We start from the raw sequence: 18347 nt of genomic DNA on the forward strand, positions 1-18347 counted from the left end.
GCCAATCTGTGTCCATCTGCGGAGTGTGGCTATGGTTTCAATCTTGGTGCAGGTGGAAGCGGTATTCCAGTGATCGTTTCAAGAGTGCAGCAAACATTTCACCAAAATTCATAGAATTGGGGGCAAGACCACTTCATATGCATGTAATTGGCTTCCTCAGCTTTACATCTTTGGCATCGACGCTCAAAGTCTTGTGCAAACAGTCATGATCTGGATGGAGAAAAGTGCCATATGTACCCAGAACTGAATAACCCTGAATTTTGAACTTAAGGAAACCTTGTTAGTTAATTTACAAATGTTGCCATAAATCATCCGCTGCATCTTCTCTGAGATCTCAGGCCCATTTAGCTCAAGACACAGGCAACCATGTGGGTATCTGGCTCTGAATCAGTTTATACAGAGTAGAAGCTATCTTGTGGGATTCCACCGAGAGTGGATTAAAATGATAGACTAGTTCTAAGGGTGGTTACTTCGGGAATGTAGACCATGTTTTATGTTTTTCATCCAGCTTGACATCTGAGATTGTCAAGACGTAGCCATAAATGTGCATATCTCCTGCCAGCCACTAGTCTCTTGATCTTGAGATGAGGAATGGTAAAGTCATGTACAAATCAAAACAATGCATATTGTGTCTGTGCTGCTAGATAATATAGTTAGAAGTCAGGAGCCATAGAACCCCTACATGCAAATGGTCCAGTTCAATCTGTCAACTTTACTTGTATTTGTATATATTTCATGAGCATGGATGTTAATTTACAGAGGGTGGAACCATTCCGATTAAGGATGCCTGTACAATAGCATAACGATGAAAACAAGCAGTGAACCAATTTATGAGGGTGTAAATCATTAGAACATATACCAGGGACAAAACAAATAGAAACGCAATGAATATAGGAAGTTAGATATGTAACATTAACCTAAGAGGGCAAGTGCTCACACTAAAGAGGAGTACCAATTCAAAATACAAAGTAGGGAACATGTGACTATTGCTTGGAAAAGAAATGCCATTTCTCTGTGTTTGTCTCTATTCCCGGACACAAAGGCCCAAAAGTGTTATATGTGCTTCAAATGTAATCAATTCCCCACTCTTGAGGTTATTGGCTTCGCCTGGGGCTACTATGTCAGGACCGAATGTTTCAATTGTGTGGAATGGCTGGGACTGAGTGAAGCACTTGACACATTACTGTGAAAACACATTTGATCTGCGTTCTTTAATGTTTTTATTAATATTAATGTTGATGATGTGGACTCCACTGTAGGAAAAATGTTATTGGAGGGCTACATCAGACAATGATATTGTCACTTTTTAGATTTGTAGATACATTATGATTGTTGATTTTTGATTGTTGATTTTTGTACTGTTCTTTACTACATTTGTGAAAGGTTTGATTAATAAACCACAACACAATAAAAAACAATAACAAATACAACAATGCAGTACTAAGCAACACTGGAGGCAGCAGTGGGGTCAGGTAGACAGGATCGGGGAGAGGGCAGGGGGAGCTCTTTCTTTTACAAGTAAGTGAAGTTTAAGCAGAACTTTGCAAAGATCCACAGTTGGACTGGCTTTGATTTTTATGGACAGCAGGTTCCAGTGGAGCGGAGTGAGTAGCAAGAAAGAGCGTAAGCGAGAGGAGGCACATAAGGGTGTGCCACAGTGAAGTTGAGTGCAGAGAAGAATCAGAGGGCACAAGATTGTGTGTAAACTGAGATACCAGCAGACAGGTACAAAAGTGGAGATTACAGTTTTTATAGAGTGGTTAGTAAGAAAATGATGCATGTTCTAAATGTTGAGGGTAATACAAGCAGCAGGAGCAGTGGTAGGTTGCTATCAAAGAGGAACTTGAAATTGTGAGCCTTGGGTGAGGGAGCAGGAAGATCAAGCATGAAGGAGATAGGAGAGGTGAGGGTTTGGATGGCATTGGAAGCTGGGGGAAAGATGATATTTTTGAAAAGTTCAGCATTAGGCAGTGGAGAGTCAATCAGTGATGAACTGTAGTGATACAGTTTGTGGTCTGTTCTGAGATTACTGGGGTGAAGCAGGGAAAAGAAAAAAAGTATTTGAGGTTAAAGAACTGATTCTTGAGGGATGCCGGCAGGGACAGTGGTGGGGTCAGAGTTTTGTGAGTTCGAAGAGATTTTAAAGGATCGACCTTCCAGGTAGGAAGCCAGTCAGGCAAGAGCAAACTTGCAAAACTAAAGCATCTCGAGAGTGAGGAGAAGAGAGGAGTGTTCGACAGTGTCAAAAGCAGCAAAAATGTCTGAAAGGATGAGTATAAAATATAGTTTGAATTGATAAGCATTGTTAGGACTGATTTTCTATACTCTGGTCTGGTGGACAGTTGTATCGAAGGCCAATTTATATTGTGACAGGGACAACTCTGGGAGCTGTAGCCAAACCAGTTCAAGGTAGCAGTGACGACAGGTCTAGGCTAAGTCTCAAGAGGTGTTGAGCTTGTGAAGGGTCCACAATGAGTACATACAATGGGAATTACAAATTACACTTAGACAGTATGTAAAAAAATACAGTTATTTATTTATGGCCAAGTATCACTATTAGAAATGACTACGAACAGCTAGATATATCACACAACACTAATAATAGATTACATATATACATTCACTATAGTAGAGCATAATACAAATCAAACCCCTGTAAAGAAAGTACAGATACGTTTATTCACTATAGGTCCACAGAGAATTAACCCTAACTTCAAAAGTCCTTCTCTAAGTTGTCTGGGGCCTTATGCCCACAAGTTCAGGAAAAGTTCTGACAGAGTTTGTGAAGCTGGAAGACATGAAGGTAGGGTCTCTGGCATCCAGTGAACAGTTCCAAGGGTTAGAGGATAGTTCATTCTGCCTAACAAAAGTGACCCAACTTTCGGAAGGCTAGTGCGAGCAAGAGTATAGAATGTTTTAAATAAAAGTTAGCAAGACTTTTAAAGGGAGTTTAGGGGTATGTAAGAACCACTTTAACTCACTCCCTCCATACGCTGATTATTTGCAGGACTTGGCAGGTCAATGGAAGAAGGTCCAAGCATGCTTTTCCTGCCGTCAGCCTCAGTCCTTCATTTGCAGGGGCTGCAGGTTCGCCCAGATATCCGGTCAGTGTGTTTAGCTGGTGCAAAGACTCTCAGATGAAGAATGCAGAAAAACACAATGCAGGACCCCTCTCAGTACTGGACTAGACTCAGGTAAGCTGTTTCGGACACTGGTCACTGCAGCACGGTGACGCAAAGGGACTCAATTGTCACAACCAGACTTTCCCTTCTATCTCAGGTCCCCTTGACGCTAGGACTCTGAAAATGTGCAGAGCTAGGTCTTGTAGGGCAAGTCGGGGATCCCAAAAGTTTCAGGCCTCAACACTGAACAGCGCCATTGGCAGCACGGCGGCCCTAACTCAGAGCTCGTCAGCCACAGGACAGTCCTGGGACACTTCTGACAGCTCTTCTTTGCAGGGTATAGAGCAGATGTCAGGAATGGATATTCCCTCCACTCCACAAGTCGCAGATCCCTCACAGGACTGTTGATGATCAGTAGCAAGGGCTCTTCCAGGACAGCAGCAGAAGTTGGTCATCTGGCCTCCTTCAACCTCCACCAGCACCAGGCCTCCTGCAGACAGGTCTCTAGTCTCTTCACGGGTCTCACAGCTGCGCAGGAGTCTTGGCTCCTTCAGTTTACTCCAGGGTCTCTCTAGAGTGGGTGCAGGGCTCCTCTTCCTAGCCCAAAGGTAATAGACAAAACTCCCACTGGCCAATAGCAGAACTTGTCCCACACACACCCGGTAGTGTTACAATCAGGACCACTGGCGCATACTCTCATGCATAACACTCAGACACACTGAAACCACTTTGTTGATTGGTACCAGACTGTCCCAGCCCACATCCTGCCTGCAAACATACATGGGCCTCTAGCAGCCCACCAACAGCCTCTGCTTTTCCAGGCACTGGTAGTCCATATAAGGCCAAAGGACAAGCAAACAAACCTACTGACATGGCCATGTTTGGTCACTTGCCACTGTTAGTAGCCCAACATGCTAAACATGGTAAGGCTAAAACCAAAAGAACAAACACATTGTCAAAAGCGCCTGCTGCCACCAGCTTGTCCATTTAGCTTATCTAGAGTAACCACAAATCCTGTGAGTGCTAGTCTAGGGCAAATACAAACGTGTACCCCATTATACTGCATTGTAAGGCTTCACTGCGCTGTAAAAGGTTCAGGTCAGGGTCAAAAATAAAAGCAAAGTGTGGGGGGTACATAAAAATTGAAGGAAAGTTGCAGTAAAGAGAAATCTTTCCTCACCAGCATTAGAGAGAAAGTTGTTGACATAAAATAAATGAGTCCAGTCTTGGTGGAGTGTTTACTTCAGATTCCAGATTGACATGAATCTCCAAGGCCATTATCCCCAAGGTACTTAGTGATCTGGTCAAAGACCAGCCAGTCAAGTAAGTTTGAATAATGAGGAAGGAGAGAACTTGGACAATAGTTTGCAGGGACATTTGGGTCTGCAGAGCGTTTATTCTATATGTGTAAGAGAATTGCAGATTGGAAGGACACAGGGAACAGTCCAGCTCAGAGAGATAAAGGCAAGTGATTGACTCTTTGACCATTTGGGGAGCAAAAGGGTCAATAGGATGTCAAGCCGGGTTTGCACTGTGAAGGATGGGTGCTAATTCAATAGGAGAGGTAGGGGAGAAGTAGTTGAGTGTAGAAGTGGTAGGGGAGAGGTGTTGGACAGAAGGAGGGTTGGGTAGCGAGAGAGGGGAGAGCTGTGAGAATGTCACACAGTTTAGAGGTTATAGAGGAAAGTGTCACAGCCCCAAGCATGTCAGGGATCTCAGTGAATGTGGAGCACAATAAACTGCTTTTTATTTTTACACTCCCACTTAATTTTAAGGAAGCCTCCAACCCACTTTGCAACCAACCTCCACCAGCACTGCTTGTGACAATAGACCAGGAACCAGGCCAGTGTGTTGTAAATTAATGTTTTATTAATTTATGATTTAATGGAAAATGTAATAAACGGTTACAATGGCCACCAAGAGGCGGCAACACAAACTTCAGATTATTTTTAGTCAAAGGGCACACTAAAACAACATGGATGGCACACAAATTTACTTTACAGATTTTACCACTACAATCAACAATCCAAAACATGAAATGAATGCAACCCACCGGAAAGTGCATGCGCACACAAAACATTCTTGAGTCCCAGCAACACTCAATCCCCCTGACCTCCACTAGGCTTGTCAGCTTGGAAGGGAAGGCAATGGCAAGGACTGAGAACACCAGGTTAAAATCTGATTTTGAATGGGGATTTCAGAAACACTATGAAGCCAGCAATTAATGGAACAATTAGATTTCTGCAACAGGACAATGGGGTTTTACTTTTGTTAGGGCAACTGCTATGGGACAGCACACAAGGTACTTCATGCTGCTTGCTTTTAGGAGACAAATAGGTCTTCAGAACAGACTAGTTAGCACACAATAGGAAACTGAATTTTAGTACATGCAACATATGAAAAAATAAAAAGGGAATCCAATTGTAAATCCGTTATCAGAATATATAGTGGAGGAAGAGGGATAGACTAGGAAAAACAGTTTTAGACAGGTTAAGCGAAATTTCCAGGAAAACGAAAATGCAAATGACACTCGCTTTTACTAAAGCTGCAAATGACAGACACGCTTCAAGCAATGGGGAACTCACATAGTAAAATCGGTTTACAGTTAAAATAACAGATGTTAATAACAGGTAGGCTCTGGACAAAGGGATTACCAACAATAGGAAAAACGGTTTGGGTTTAAAGTGACAGATGCACGCTATATTTTGGTTTGTAAAACACCATTTAAGCAGACCAACATATTTGCTTTTAGCCACAGTGAATTGAATCCTTTGGAGAAACACTTTAAGACTATAATGACTCACAAGACACAGGGAAGGAATAGTTAGTTTGGAATCCCAACTATTCCAATCCTGTGAAAGAAATGTGGGAATTAATTGATTTACTGAAACAAAATATGCTAAGGATCTACACAAGCAACTGTAGAATATTCGAGCAAAATGACCGAAATGACTGAAATGCCGAGGAAAACTACACATTTTCAATGGGAACAATTACGACAATGCACAGACAAGTGAAATATTTTTCAATAGGAAAATGACTGAATTACCCAAACAAAGAAGAAAGGGGATTTTTCCATGGGGGAATCTCTATGGCAATGCTAAAGAATATAGGGCTGATTAATTCTATTGCTGGGGATGTATATACTTACAGGAGAGGGCTAGATGGACATCAAGGGGGCACCAGAGCATCACGGCAGGGACAATCAAGGCGTCAGTCAAGGCCTCTCTCTGTCCTCCAAAAAAGGTCCCACTCCAGCTCCTGGCTTCACTCCAAGACTTAGGCCCAACTCTGCAAGTATGGTTCCAAATTTGGTCAGCTGCACTGCTCAAGATTTGGTAGAGTCTTGATTTGATGTGGAGTGACCTACTTATAAGTCAAATGACATCATTGAAGTGTCATCATTCTCACCAATTTGATAGGGCAATGTCCAAGGGTCCCCTCCCATCCGTGGGCCGATAGGTCCAAAGAAAGTGGGAGTGTTTTGGAAAGCCATGGGAGGATACCCTATCCATCATCTGGCTTGGACAGGGGGCTGGGTTTAGGTTTTGTACATGAAAATCTCACAATATGAAAAATGCCCTTGCTCATCATAATATGACACATATGACTGCATTTTTGAATACTCAATTTTTCAGGCAATCTCATTAACCTTATTTGGTGTCTGTGTGACCTACTGATGCGAAGCTACAATATTTTCAAATATATCACAGAACTATATTAATGAATAATCCGGCACTCTGTGGCCAGAATATGGATAACATTTTACATATTTCCTCTAATGTTCATGGTTCTCACATTTAAACAGAGATCATAACCAAGTTTTTCCTCATAACCATTGGTAGGTTGGTGTCACCAAAATCGTTTTTGGCTCACCAGAAGCGGCCCACTGACAGCTTTTCGGAAATGAACAGTGTACGATTAATTTTTCCCAAGTTATCTCGAAAATAGCATATCTTCCATTCTGTGCAATGGTTGCTAAACTACTCCTCACTCTGAACCCGCCCCTTGGAGGGGATCTGCTTTTGGCTCTGATGTCAGGAGGGAAGCATTTGTTTAGAGTAGCCCAGAGCTTCAAAGGCTGGTGGGCAGCTTTATTTGGCCTAAGTGGTTTTGGTCATAACTGCTGAAAATCAGAGCACTTCTTATCTGGCCCTTACTACTAATCCCTGGAATTTAAGATTGTATTTGTAAGGGCAAGAAACCATGCTGGAAGGGAAACAGACTTCATCCCCATGACAACATACTTTGAAAGCTAGTTTCACTCGTGGGGACCTGCAGCAAGGAAATGCAACCAAAAGTTCAGCCTTTTACTTTTTAATCAACTTTTCTGTACACAGTGATCACATAAGGCCAACACAAATATATATATAAAGACTTTAGCTGTGCAGTTGAATGCTTAAAGTGTCAATGTTAGAGGCACAATTGCAATGTCACTGGGGGAAGTTTTAGCCATGATACCTTTCATTCTGCTGAAATTTCACATCTTATCGATTCAGAGAATTATTGTTTTCTCTTGTGATGGGCTCATGATGGACAAACTTAAGTTCCTTTATTACATATCTTGCACACATTTTCATGAGCATGTCAAAAACATAAAGGAAGAATCAGATTTACTCATGCAATTATTCTTGTCACAGTAAAAAGCTCCATTGTGCTGTGCAGGCTTGCACACAATCTTGGCACTTTCATTTACCTGCTGCATACTGCAGTTTCTGACAATGTGACTTTAGCTTTCTCAGACATTTTGCAAATGTTTTCTCGTGTCTTTCCCTTAGGTAGGTCGATGAACATCTTTAGGCATCTCCACGTTTTGATGCCTAAATTCTCTCCTTTTCACTTTGAAATTGCAAGGCCTTATTTCCATGTTAGTTCACAGCAGGCCTTTTGATTTGGGGAGCCTTCATACTGACTCCAGCCTGTTATTATGGAATGCAGGGCTATTTTACCCCACAAAAGGTAGTGAGGAAAGTGATTAGCAGAAAGGGAGGAGGAGATGGATTTCGGCTTGGGAGGTGTGAGCAAAGATTCGATGGTAGATGAACATTTGTGAGGGTAATTGTGAAGCAAGGAGATTTGTTTTTTGTGAAGTAGGAGGATTTTGCAAACTCTAGTGCAGAGGTTAGGTCAGTAAGGGGATCTTTGTAGACTAGGAGTAGGGAAGATGCCCATATTATGCACCAGTGTCAGAGTTCATGCTCCATGTTTGTTTTGAGGCTCTGAATTTCCGAGATGATCCAATGCTGAAGTCGTGAAGGTGTGAATGTGCAAGCGGGATACTGCTCCTCCAATGGAATGATAAGTGCATATTGAAAGTCAGAGAAAGCACTGTCAATGGAAGAGGCATGAATAGTGGAATAAGACAGGAGAAAGGTCTACACATCATCAAGGTAAGGGGCAAGAGAGTCCTGCCTAAATACCCTCTTAGTCATTTAAGAAGGGAGATGAAGAGTAGAACGTGGAGGGACCGATATGTTTAAGTGAACAATGGAGTGATGACCAACCACCGCCTTCCATTTAGAACTATTCACACTTGATTATCCTCATACATACACAACTAAAATATTGACTACTGGTTTACTAAATACTCTAAACCAAATAAGAACATGCTCTGAAATGCACACATACGCTTAACAAAATGTTCTGTGAATAACGTGTCACCGGAGACACTAACTGTAATCCACCTCCTAACCTCCCACTCCCACATCACCTCACCAATTACTTGTCGGAATACAATACCATATCCATTGGTCTCAACACCAACCTCACAAACTAATTGCACTGTATACACTTAAGATGTCACATTATACTGAAGATGTGCCTTCATATAATGGAATGCGCCTGCTTTCACCTCTCTAAACACTGCCACAAGCCCTATTTTAACAGACATCCTGCACATGTGAGAAGTAATCACCACCACAACATGAACTCCACCTTGCAGTGGCATGTCCCACCTAGTGACAGCTTAACAACCCAAGTCCAAGCATCCATATTAAGAGGTATTCTTGCGAGATTCCATTTGAAGCCTCACTGTACTATACATGTTCCCCCGGAGCAGTTACAAGCCCAACTAGACGGATCCACATAGAGTGACCGTTATGACTGCTGGCAAAAGACGCCCGTAAAACACATGGGATGGGAATTAAAGGTTGGGTTGGATGCCGCTCTGCATCTGATGGGTATATGACTGGCTGCATTGTGGAAAAGAAATTGGTCCTGAAGAAGATGACTCTAATAAAAATGTCATCGAAACCAGTCAACCAGAAATCCTGCTGATATCTCAGAATTATTTTTGAGATACAGAATAAAAAATAGTACTTGTGAATGCCCAGTGTCTAGCTGAAACGTGATAGGTTATGTTTTTATTTTGTTGTAAAAATGCAATAATGCTCATATTTGTTATTGTGAGTAAGACCCCTATAAAAGTAAAATAACAAGAAGAAATGAACAAAAGATATTCTAGGGTCTTACTGTGCACTCTTTTTTAAGAGGAACAATTCCTTATGCTCAGGTGGAACATTCTCCGCGGAGGGTGAATAAATGATGGTAATCTGCCAATCATTGAATATTCCCACGTGAACTGTTCAACTGCGCGTTTAACTATGGGATTGAATCCCAGGTTGTTTTCAGTAATCTTGTAACACTCATTGTAGCAATAGGGACAGTTTTCTCTTCCCTTATCCTATTAGATAGGTGGTGAACAACCTTGTACCTAGGGATATAACACTTTATAGGGATAGGGATAGCATTAGGGAACACATTGATTGACTTGTAAAATTGTTTAATAAATAATGACCTATATCTGTCCTTGTTTGTATGTGATACCTTAGTGTATATATAACAGGGAGGTCTGTATCTCCATATGAGGTGTACTTGTAAAACGAATCTCCCTAAGTGGTTTATGTCCAAACTAGTGACAGCTCCACAACCCAAGTCCAAGCCCCCACATTAAAAAAATAAGTGAAAAAGTTCCTTTCAATCTCTCTCTACTACCCAGAGGCTACAATAATGGTGGTTTAATCAGAAATATTGAGCTCAACCATAACTCTAAATGCAGACAGAGTTAAGAGATCACCATCCCACATTGTATTGAATCTATGTACACCTCCCTCTTGCATACCCAGAACAAATGACTTAGTCATCCACATGTCAAAACCATCAGTGTGGCTGCCCACACTTAATAGTTCTCATTAAACACACACAAAACAACATCCAGGTGGGAATAAGAGTTCAAATCCATTCATATGACATCAATATTCTAAAAAACAACCATACAGGTTAATGAAGTTTACGAACCCAAGCAGGCATCTAACAGCGTACTACCTTTCAAACATCCTATAATTAACTAAACACAACCCAATAAAAAATGACTGGGAAACAAACTGCATCAAAACACTCTGGCATCCACCTGACACAGCAACAGTACACTGCACTATTAGAGCTATGAGTATACAACTATCTAACAATTTCACTAAAGATGTGCAGAAACAAACTTTTTAATTTTTTTATTTTTTTATTTACATATATATTGACTATTTAAACATTGAAATGATCAGTTACCTGGCATTTCACTGACCACAAGCATCAAAAGACGTGTATACCTTTTCTCATTCAAAGATGGTACAGTCGCATTCCCGCAGCACTAATACAGCACATCTGCTCAACACAAAGAAAGTATGCTGGATCAACAGATAAGGCACAGTCGTACTAGCTGGAATGAACAAAGACCGTTGCTTACATTATTTTGTATGATTGCAAACTTCCTTCAATGAGTGTTATTTTGTGAATACCCTCTATGACAGAACTAAAGGTTGCTATTACTCTCTTTCTATAAAGCAGGGACCTTGTTTTTTGTGTTTTCGCTCCAAAATCAATGATATGCTCAGTTTCAAAACTTACACATACATGGGTGTTGCACTGCACTTGTTCTGACCATACTGAAGTTTATTCTGTATTCATTTAGACAATTGTGTCTTTTGTTCATGAATAAGGTTGTATCACCCCATGTTAGAGTGGAATTGCCTTTAAGGATGTCAAATGTCAATTCTTTCTCCAGTAATGTGTTTGAAACTGATCGGGTATATGAATCAACTGTTATTTCAATTTAGACACAATTGCCCTGTTATTTGATCAATATCATTTATCACATAGTGTTGTCTCCGGCACTTTTTTAAAAACGTTTTTTCTAAAAGATTCTAGGTTGTATCATACCTATATAACATGCATATTGCACTATTTGTGCTATCTATTTTTTCCAATTATATAGTTTTGAATGATGAAATTAATTCTAGTTTTATGGTGCACATGGTACCTTTAGAAGTGCTTGTGCAGCATATTAAAGCCTTGACTGATGACATAACGTGATGTTGTGCCTGCAATAATTGCCTGCTTTATATGAGAATGCAGTTTCATGAAAAAGTCCTTTCATGAAATATTCTGGATTCTTAAAGATGTTATTTTGTGAGTGTCATCTATTGCAGTATACCTTGCATTAGAACAGCCAGCATGTTTTTCGACTCTGAGGGCCTCATTGCACGGTATGCGGTAACCATGGCGCTATTAGCGCGATGGTTGCCGCCGGTATTTTACTGTGTCCCTCTTGGTGGATGGCAGAATTACCACCCTACTCCAAGGTGAGCGGGGGCGGTAATTCCACATTCACCAAGGCACTTCTCCATTCCGATTTTGGCCCCCATAGGTCTCAATGGGAATGGGGAAGGAGCTAATTACGGTACCGCAAATTGCGGTACCGTAATTAGCACCAAGGTCCCTTTGCAGGCCCATTCCTTAACGGCTGCTAAAACCAGCCGTTGAGGTCGGGTCCTGCAAAGGGACCTCGTAGTAAGGTGGTAAGGGTTTACCGGTACCAGAGCCCTTACCGGTAAACCCTTACAGCATTCCATGTAATGAGGCCCTGAGTCTTTTTCAAGGCTCATATTTTCAATAGTTGTACCCTTAATAGGTTGGCTTGAGTTTGTTCTTATAATTCTCCAAAAGATTGCTCTCCATTGTTGTATGATAAAATGATCACCCCTATGGGGCTTATTACGAGTTTGGTGGTATCTCAGCGGTAATACATCTGAGATACCACCAAATGGTATTACCATTACCGCCACTTTGTCAGGCTGTATTAACAGTGGAGGAATTACCGCTGGATTACAAGTGGCGGTTTGGCAGCGGAAATCCCCATTTTATGCAGCCAATAGGTTTCCATTGGGGACTTTTGCTGGGATTACCTCTGGAAGAATTACAGGGTAGGTAAAACCACCGATCTTTGGAGGTAAAATGGGGGAGTTACCGCCAGCTTTAAAATCGAGGTAATATCTCCACTATACCTAAAAATATCGGCTGTATTACCAACCAGTAATTCCACTAGAGGTAATACAGGCAAACTTGTAGTTTGGCAGTGCGGGAGAAATGGAGGTAAACCAAATTACCTGCACTTTTTTCATGCACTACCAAACTCGTAATGAACCTCTATATACCTATCTAAATTCCTATGTATCTACCTACCTACCTAGCTTGTTGTCTATCTATCTACCTAATGTCCTATCTAAAGAGCTAGATGTCTATATGTCTATCTGCATATCTATCTTTGTCTATCTATCTTCCCATCTACTGTCCTAGCTATCTACCTATTATTATAATTGTTCTTTTATTACGCGCTTAATGCAAGAGATTGGTTTCTAAGCAAGAGATCAGGATTGTAACCTATGTTGCGCTGCTTTGTCTTACTTCAAAGACAAACGTGTTGCCCCTGAGCTATGCCCATTAACCAACCAATCTATTGACCTACCTATATTCATTTTGAAGTGGGAGAATGGAAGAACAGACTCCCGCCCTTCCCCTCTCGCGCTTGGCCTAGAGGATCAAGGCCTAGACACCCGCCACGAGAGGAGTTTGCCTATCTACCAGACGACCAAATACCCTGGTACAGGAACATACGGATGTGCCCACTTACCTGCCCAGCAGCCCGCCCTGCCCATGCCGACACCTGCGGCATGGATCAACTCGACTAAACCTACACGTCGTTAGAGATGTCATGACGACCTAGCCAACGGTCAGCACACCTGTGCACACATGCACACCGGACACTCCCACACCAATCCACACGAAGAACATACTCAGTGCTATGACATAGGCGACAGACATACCCACGGACGTGCATCTTTATTATTTTCCACATAGGCTCTCAAAATGCAGAAACGCAAGACGCATAATGAACTTATCTAAAAAGGCTTGCTCACGCTTCTTCTAAGAACCATGTACCATAATGAAGAATATAACGGAGACACGATACTGTGGATAGAGCAATATGATACCGTAACCTAAAGAGCTCTGCATCAAACGATTCCACCTATGCACCAGGCCCAAGTAGGCCGCAAGCAAAAGTTTCCATGAACATTAAATGAGCAAGAGCTCGGTTGCTGACCCTGCAGAATGAGCCCGGCGAAAGCACACCGCCAAGGGCACGAGGTTGCAATCTCGCACGCTGCAAGCCGACGCCAAGGTCGCACCTGCAAGATAAACCAGGCACACAGTGGGAAAAACAATATTAATTGTGCTGAATTCTGCCTCAAACACGGTCCCACCTCACGTGACAAAGCCAAACCTGACAGGATGCCAAGCCCAGGAGGAAGGAGACGCCTGAATCCCACGTTTCAAGACACAGGCAGATACAATTAAAAGACTCATTGGACATCTGCAGCAGTGGGAGTAGTCGACCTCCCAACATATGAATAAATCCTCACATTGTTTACACCTACCCATAGTAAAACATTGTTGCAAATTACAGGTGCACCGCGAGCTGGGAACAGCGATAGTCCCAGACTGGGAGGCTCGCGAGTGGACCAATCAGAACATGGGGCCCTTATCACTGACGCCATTAACATTGACCAATCCTCAGAGGTCTTCATGTAACAATTTTCATGTATCAAATTGAAGGGACAGCCCAAGTATATCACCTGACTAACCCTCAACCACTAACACCGTTCTCTATATGTATGCTATACTAACCCTACCACTCGAGTAACCAATCCAGAGTGGAAATAGGTTTTTTGTTAAACTTTGTAAGATGACGCAAGTAGCGCATCATACTAAGGTAAAAAGGGCCTGCGAGCCCCACGATTGTGTGTGTGTCAGGACGGACGCGTACTATCCTTGACCCATCCCTGCCGTTTTGTCTAATAAACAGCAGAGTCACCTTGCTTCTTGCGTGTGTCTCATACTCTATCTCTTTTGGGATATACGGGAGGAGTTGGGGCCTCCCTGCCCGGAGGTCTACGGACGGCCCGGCCGACCCCGGCAGAATTTCCCCCCGACAATTTATATCTACCTACCTATTTAAATACCTATCTACCTATCTATCTTCCTATCACCTGATGTCTGCACTTACCCATGCACTTGTTACATGATGGCCGTTACTTATTGTTTTATCTATTCCCATGTACAGCACTGTCCCTGCCCCTTCCCTCGCACTTGTGTGATCTGAATGACACCTGGCCTAGTAGGATTGTTGTCTGTTCCTCCCTTTGTTCCCCTCCCTTGCCTCATCGTGCCTTGAAACACTTGTGTATAGGCGCGTTATAAATGCCATATCATATCATATCATATCATATCTATCTACCTATATTTAAATCTGTCTATCTATCCTCCTATCTATCTACCTAGTTGTCAATCTGTCTATCCACATATATGTCTATCCATCTAAGTTCTGATCATCTCCCAACCTATCCATCTGTCTATCTATTGGCATATTTTATTTATTTATTTATTTTGGTATTTGTAAAGCGCGCCTAGCCCTGAGGCATCTGGGCGGTGAAATTGTCAAAAGGTTACATGTTGCAGGAATTTTATTAATGGTTACATGTTACAGTTTTCAAGAGTATACTTAGTGGTTACAAGTTGCAGGAATATACTTAATGGTTACAGTTTGTGGGAATCAAGGTTGCTTGGTTCCATGCAAATGACAAGTTATAAGGAACAGTCTGATTCGCATACATTCATAGGATACCTAAATTACATTCAGGGGACACATTAAATTGTATATATCCTCATATGTTACATTCAAAGGGCATTAAATTAGTCAGTGCACGAGGTCAGAGGAAGGACGTCCATGGTGTTCTGGTGTGAAGAGTTGAGTTTTCAGGAGTTTGCGGAAGGTCCAGAATGAACTCTCGACCTATACTTATTTGGCTATGTACATATCTATATTTCCATCTATCTACCTATCTTTCTACAGGTATATTTACCTAGCCATCTATCTATCTATCTATCTATCTATCTATCTATCTATCTATCTATCTATCTATCTATCTATCTATCTATCTATCTATCTATCTATCACCATATCTCTACTTATAATGATGTCTATCTATCGACCTTTATATCTTCCTATCTATGTAACTATCTATTTGGACCTCAAATTGAATGGCTTAGCTACCAGAGGTGCCCTTGGGAAAGAGGAATAGAGAATTATGATTTGAATTCAGAGAGGTGCTGATTCCTGTAGTGAATACAGGTCAGAGCAGGTGCACAGATTAAAATTTCATCTTGGCATCATATTATATGATATGATATGATATGAAATGTTATTTATAACACGATAAATACCCAGAGGTTTCTAAGCGTGGACCCGGGGATCGAACCTGTGTTGCACCGTGTCGTCTTGCTTCCAAGGTGAGCATGTTGCTACTGAGCTATCCTCCCGAGACTGATGGGAGATTCAATCAAGCTTGTGTGTAATGAAGGAGAAATAGAGGGGGGCAAAATGATAGACAATCCCCAAACTCCTCCTAACCTCACCTCGATATTTCTCTGAAGGCTGATGGTGACTCAGCTATGTGGTCAGACTGTTGCTCCCCCACCCAGCACTCTGCTTCCTGCCTGCCTCAGCCTTTCACTGTCCATGTCATCTTGGTTGAGCAGGCTGCATTGTGTGGACCAATGGCAAAGACAGCACCAGCACATTGAGAGAACAGGGCACGTGCAGTGCCAGTGTTTCAATGCAATTCACAGGCACTGGCTGACCCACACACTGCCAAGGGCACGTTTTACAGATACCACTGTGATGTCATCAGTGGATCATCACCTCCCCTTTTAGCCAAAAACCCCCAGTAACTTTCCAAACCCTTGTGGTACTCCACAGTGAGATTTGTACAGCCCTTTTCTCTAGCACGGATGAGATGTGCAACATGGCATCCTATATAACAGCACTACCTATCTAATTTCCTATGTATCTATTTACCTATCTACCTATTTGCCTATCCATCTACCTATCTTCCTATCTATCTACCTGTCATTCTACCTTTCTGTTTAGCTATCTACCTATTTATCCACATACCTGTCCACATACCTACACATCTACCTATTTAAATTCATATGTGTCTACCTATTTAACTATGGCTCTACCTATTTAACTATGTATCTATCTATCTATCTATCTATCTATCTATCTATCTATCTATCTATCTATCTATCTATCTATCTATCTATCTATCCTTCTACCTTTCTATATATACATGTACCTATCTTTATATCTACCGATATATCTACCCAGGTGTCTACCTATATATCTATCTATCTATCTATCTAGCTAACTACCTATCTTTCTACCTATCTTCCAACCTATCTGTCTATTTATCTATCTATTGACATATCTATCTACCTAGTTATCTAACTTTCTGTCTATCTACCTACCTAACTATATGTGGGGCTCATTATGAGTTTGGTGGTATCTCAGTGGTAATACATCTGAGATGTATAAAATGTATTCAATAAACAGGTAGGATTAAAGATCTATTTGGAACTTCCACCACATTTATATATGAAGCTAGTAGACAGTTGTCCCTCAATATGGGTCCCTGATACTGATTCTCATGCATTCGTCCCACGTTTCCTCTGGTGCACCATAAATGAGTAAATTGTTGTGCCTGCATCATCTCAAAATATTCAAATTTTAGGCAGAGCATGGTCCCTTTCTTTTCTAGCTAGATGATCTTCGAAATCTTCAACTCACATCCACTAATTCTGATTTCTAAGTCCTTCACCCTAACAACATGTTTTTCCATTCAGCACTGATGGCATTAATATCAACCTAAATATTGCACATATCTTCAGAAGCATGGCCTATAAAAGGTTTCAGGGTGGCAAATTCCTCCATAAATTCAAACGTGGATGGATCCATTGAAGGTTTGAAGAGTGATCGTGAATCACACTTCCCTTTTCTCCATGCCACCAGCAAGATCACATTTTCCTCTTAGAGGACTTGAGAGTCGTTACTTCTTTATGGTGTGTCTGCACCTCTTCTTGGGCCACAAAGGGTACAGACCAGTCCACAGCGCTACCACTCAGGTAGGATAGCACAAAAGCGACCCGTAATTGGTCATTCGGAAAGGCCTACAAAGGAAGTGCAGGCGGCACTGGTTCATGAACGTTGCAAACCTCTTGGGACCCAAACAAGAATAAGCAACTAGTTGAGTATTTCTCAAAGACTTTCAAAACATACAATAGGAGAATTAACACTTGTGAGCACAGCAGAGCAAGTGCAGCAGTCAATATCAATGGTGTAAATGCCTGTGAGCCTGATTGGCTGTCTGCCTGCATGAATGCCCTACTGTGTGAATGGCTAACTGAGCCTGGCTTAGGCAGAGTGAATGAGGGACATATGTGTATATCTGGGCACCTCTCACTTAGCAATTTGATCAGTAGCTGAAGTCAAAGCTTAGCAAGAATACGCTGCTCCTTGAAGCCCAGCTGGAAGAGAGGTCTACTGCTGCATTTCTTCCACAATCCGAAAGTTGTTGTGTCTCCCAAGTACTGATCCAGAGAGGACCTGCAAAGGAGACCTCTCCCTGAGCTATGAGGGAACATTGTGCAAAAATGCTAATCTTCTTCGAAGTATCCTGGAAGCCAGTCCTGTGTGCCTGACACCCGGAGAAGGAGTAGTCGAAGTTACAGAGGAGGAGTGGCGGACATCTCGAGCCAGAGAAGTCCATTGGTATCTCCCAGGGACACGAGGTGCGTTTCATGACCGATGGAGTCTACGGCCCAAAAGAGAGGGTATCCTGGCATAGTCCTGCTGGACACCCAGTGCTGTAAAAGTTCCAAACTGCCTATGAACATTTGAAAAGACATCCTTGCATTCCCCACTGATCACATTTTCGCACCAGAGAGAACCCAGAGTCGTTGGGTGCCGTGGAAGGTCCGCCATGGGTTTCCCACCAC

Source organism: Ambystoma mexicanum, chromosome 3p, assembly GCF_040938575.1.
Source record: "Ambystoma mexicanum isolate Mex_15411 chromosome 3p, UKY_AmexF1_1, whole genome shotgun sequence".
NCBI lineage: Eukaryota > Metazoa > Chordata > Amphibia > Caudata > Ambystomatidae > Ambystoma > Ambystoma mexicanum.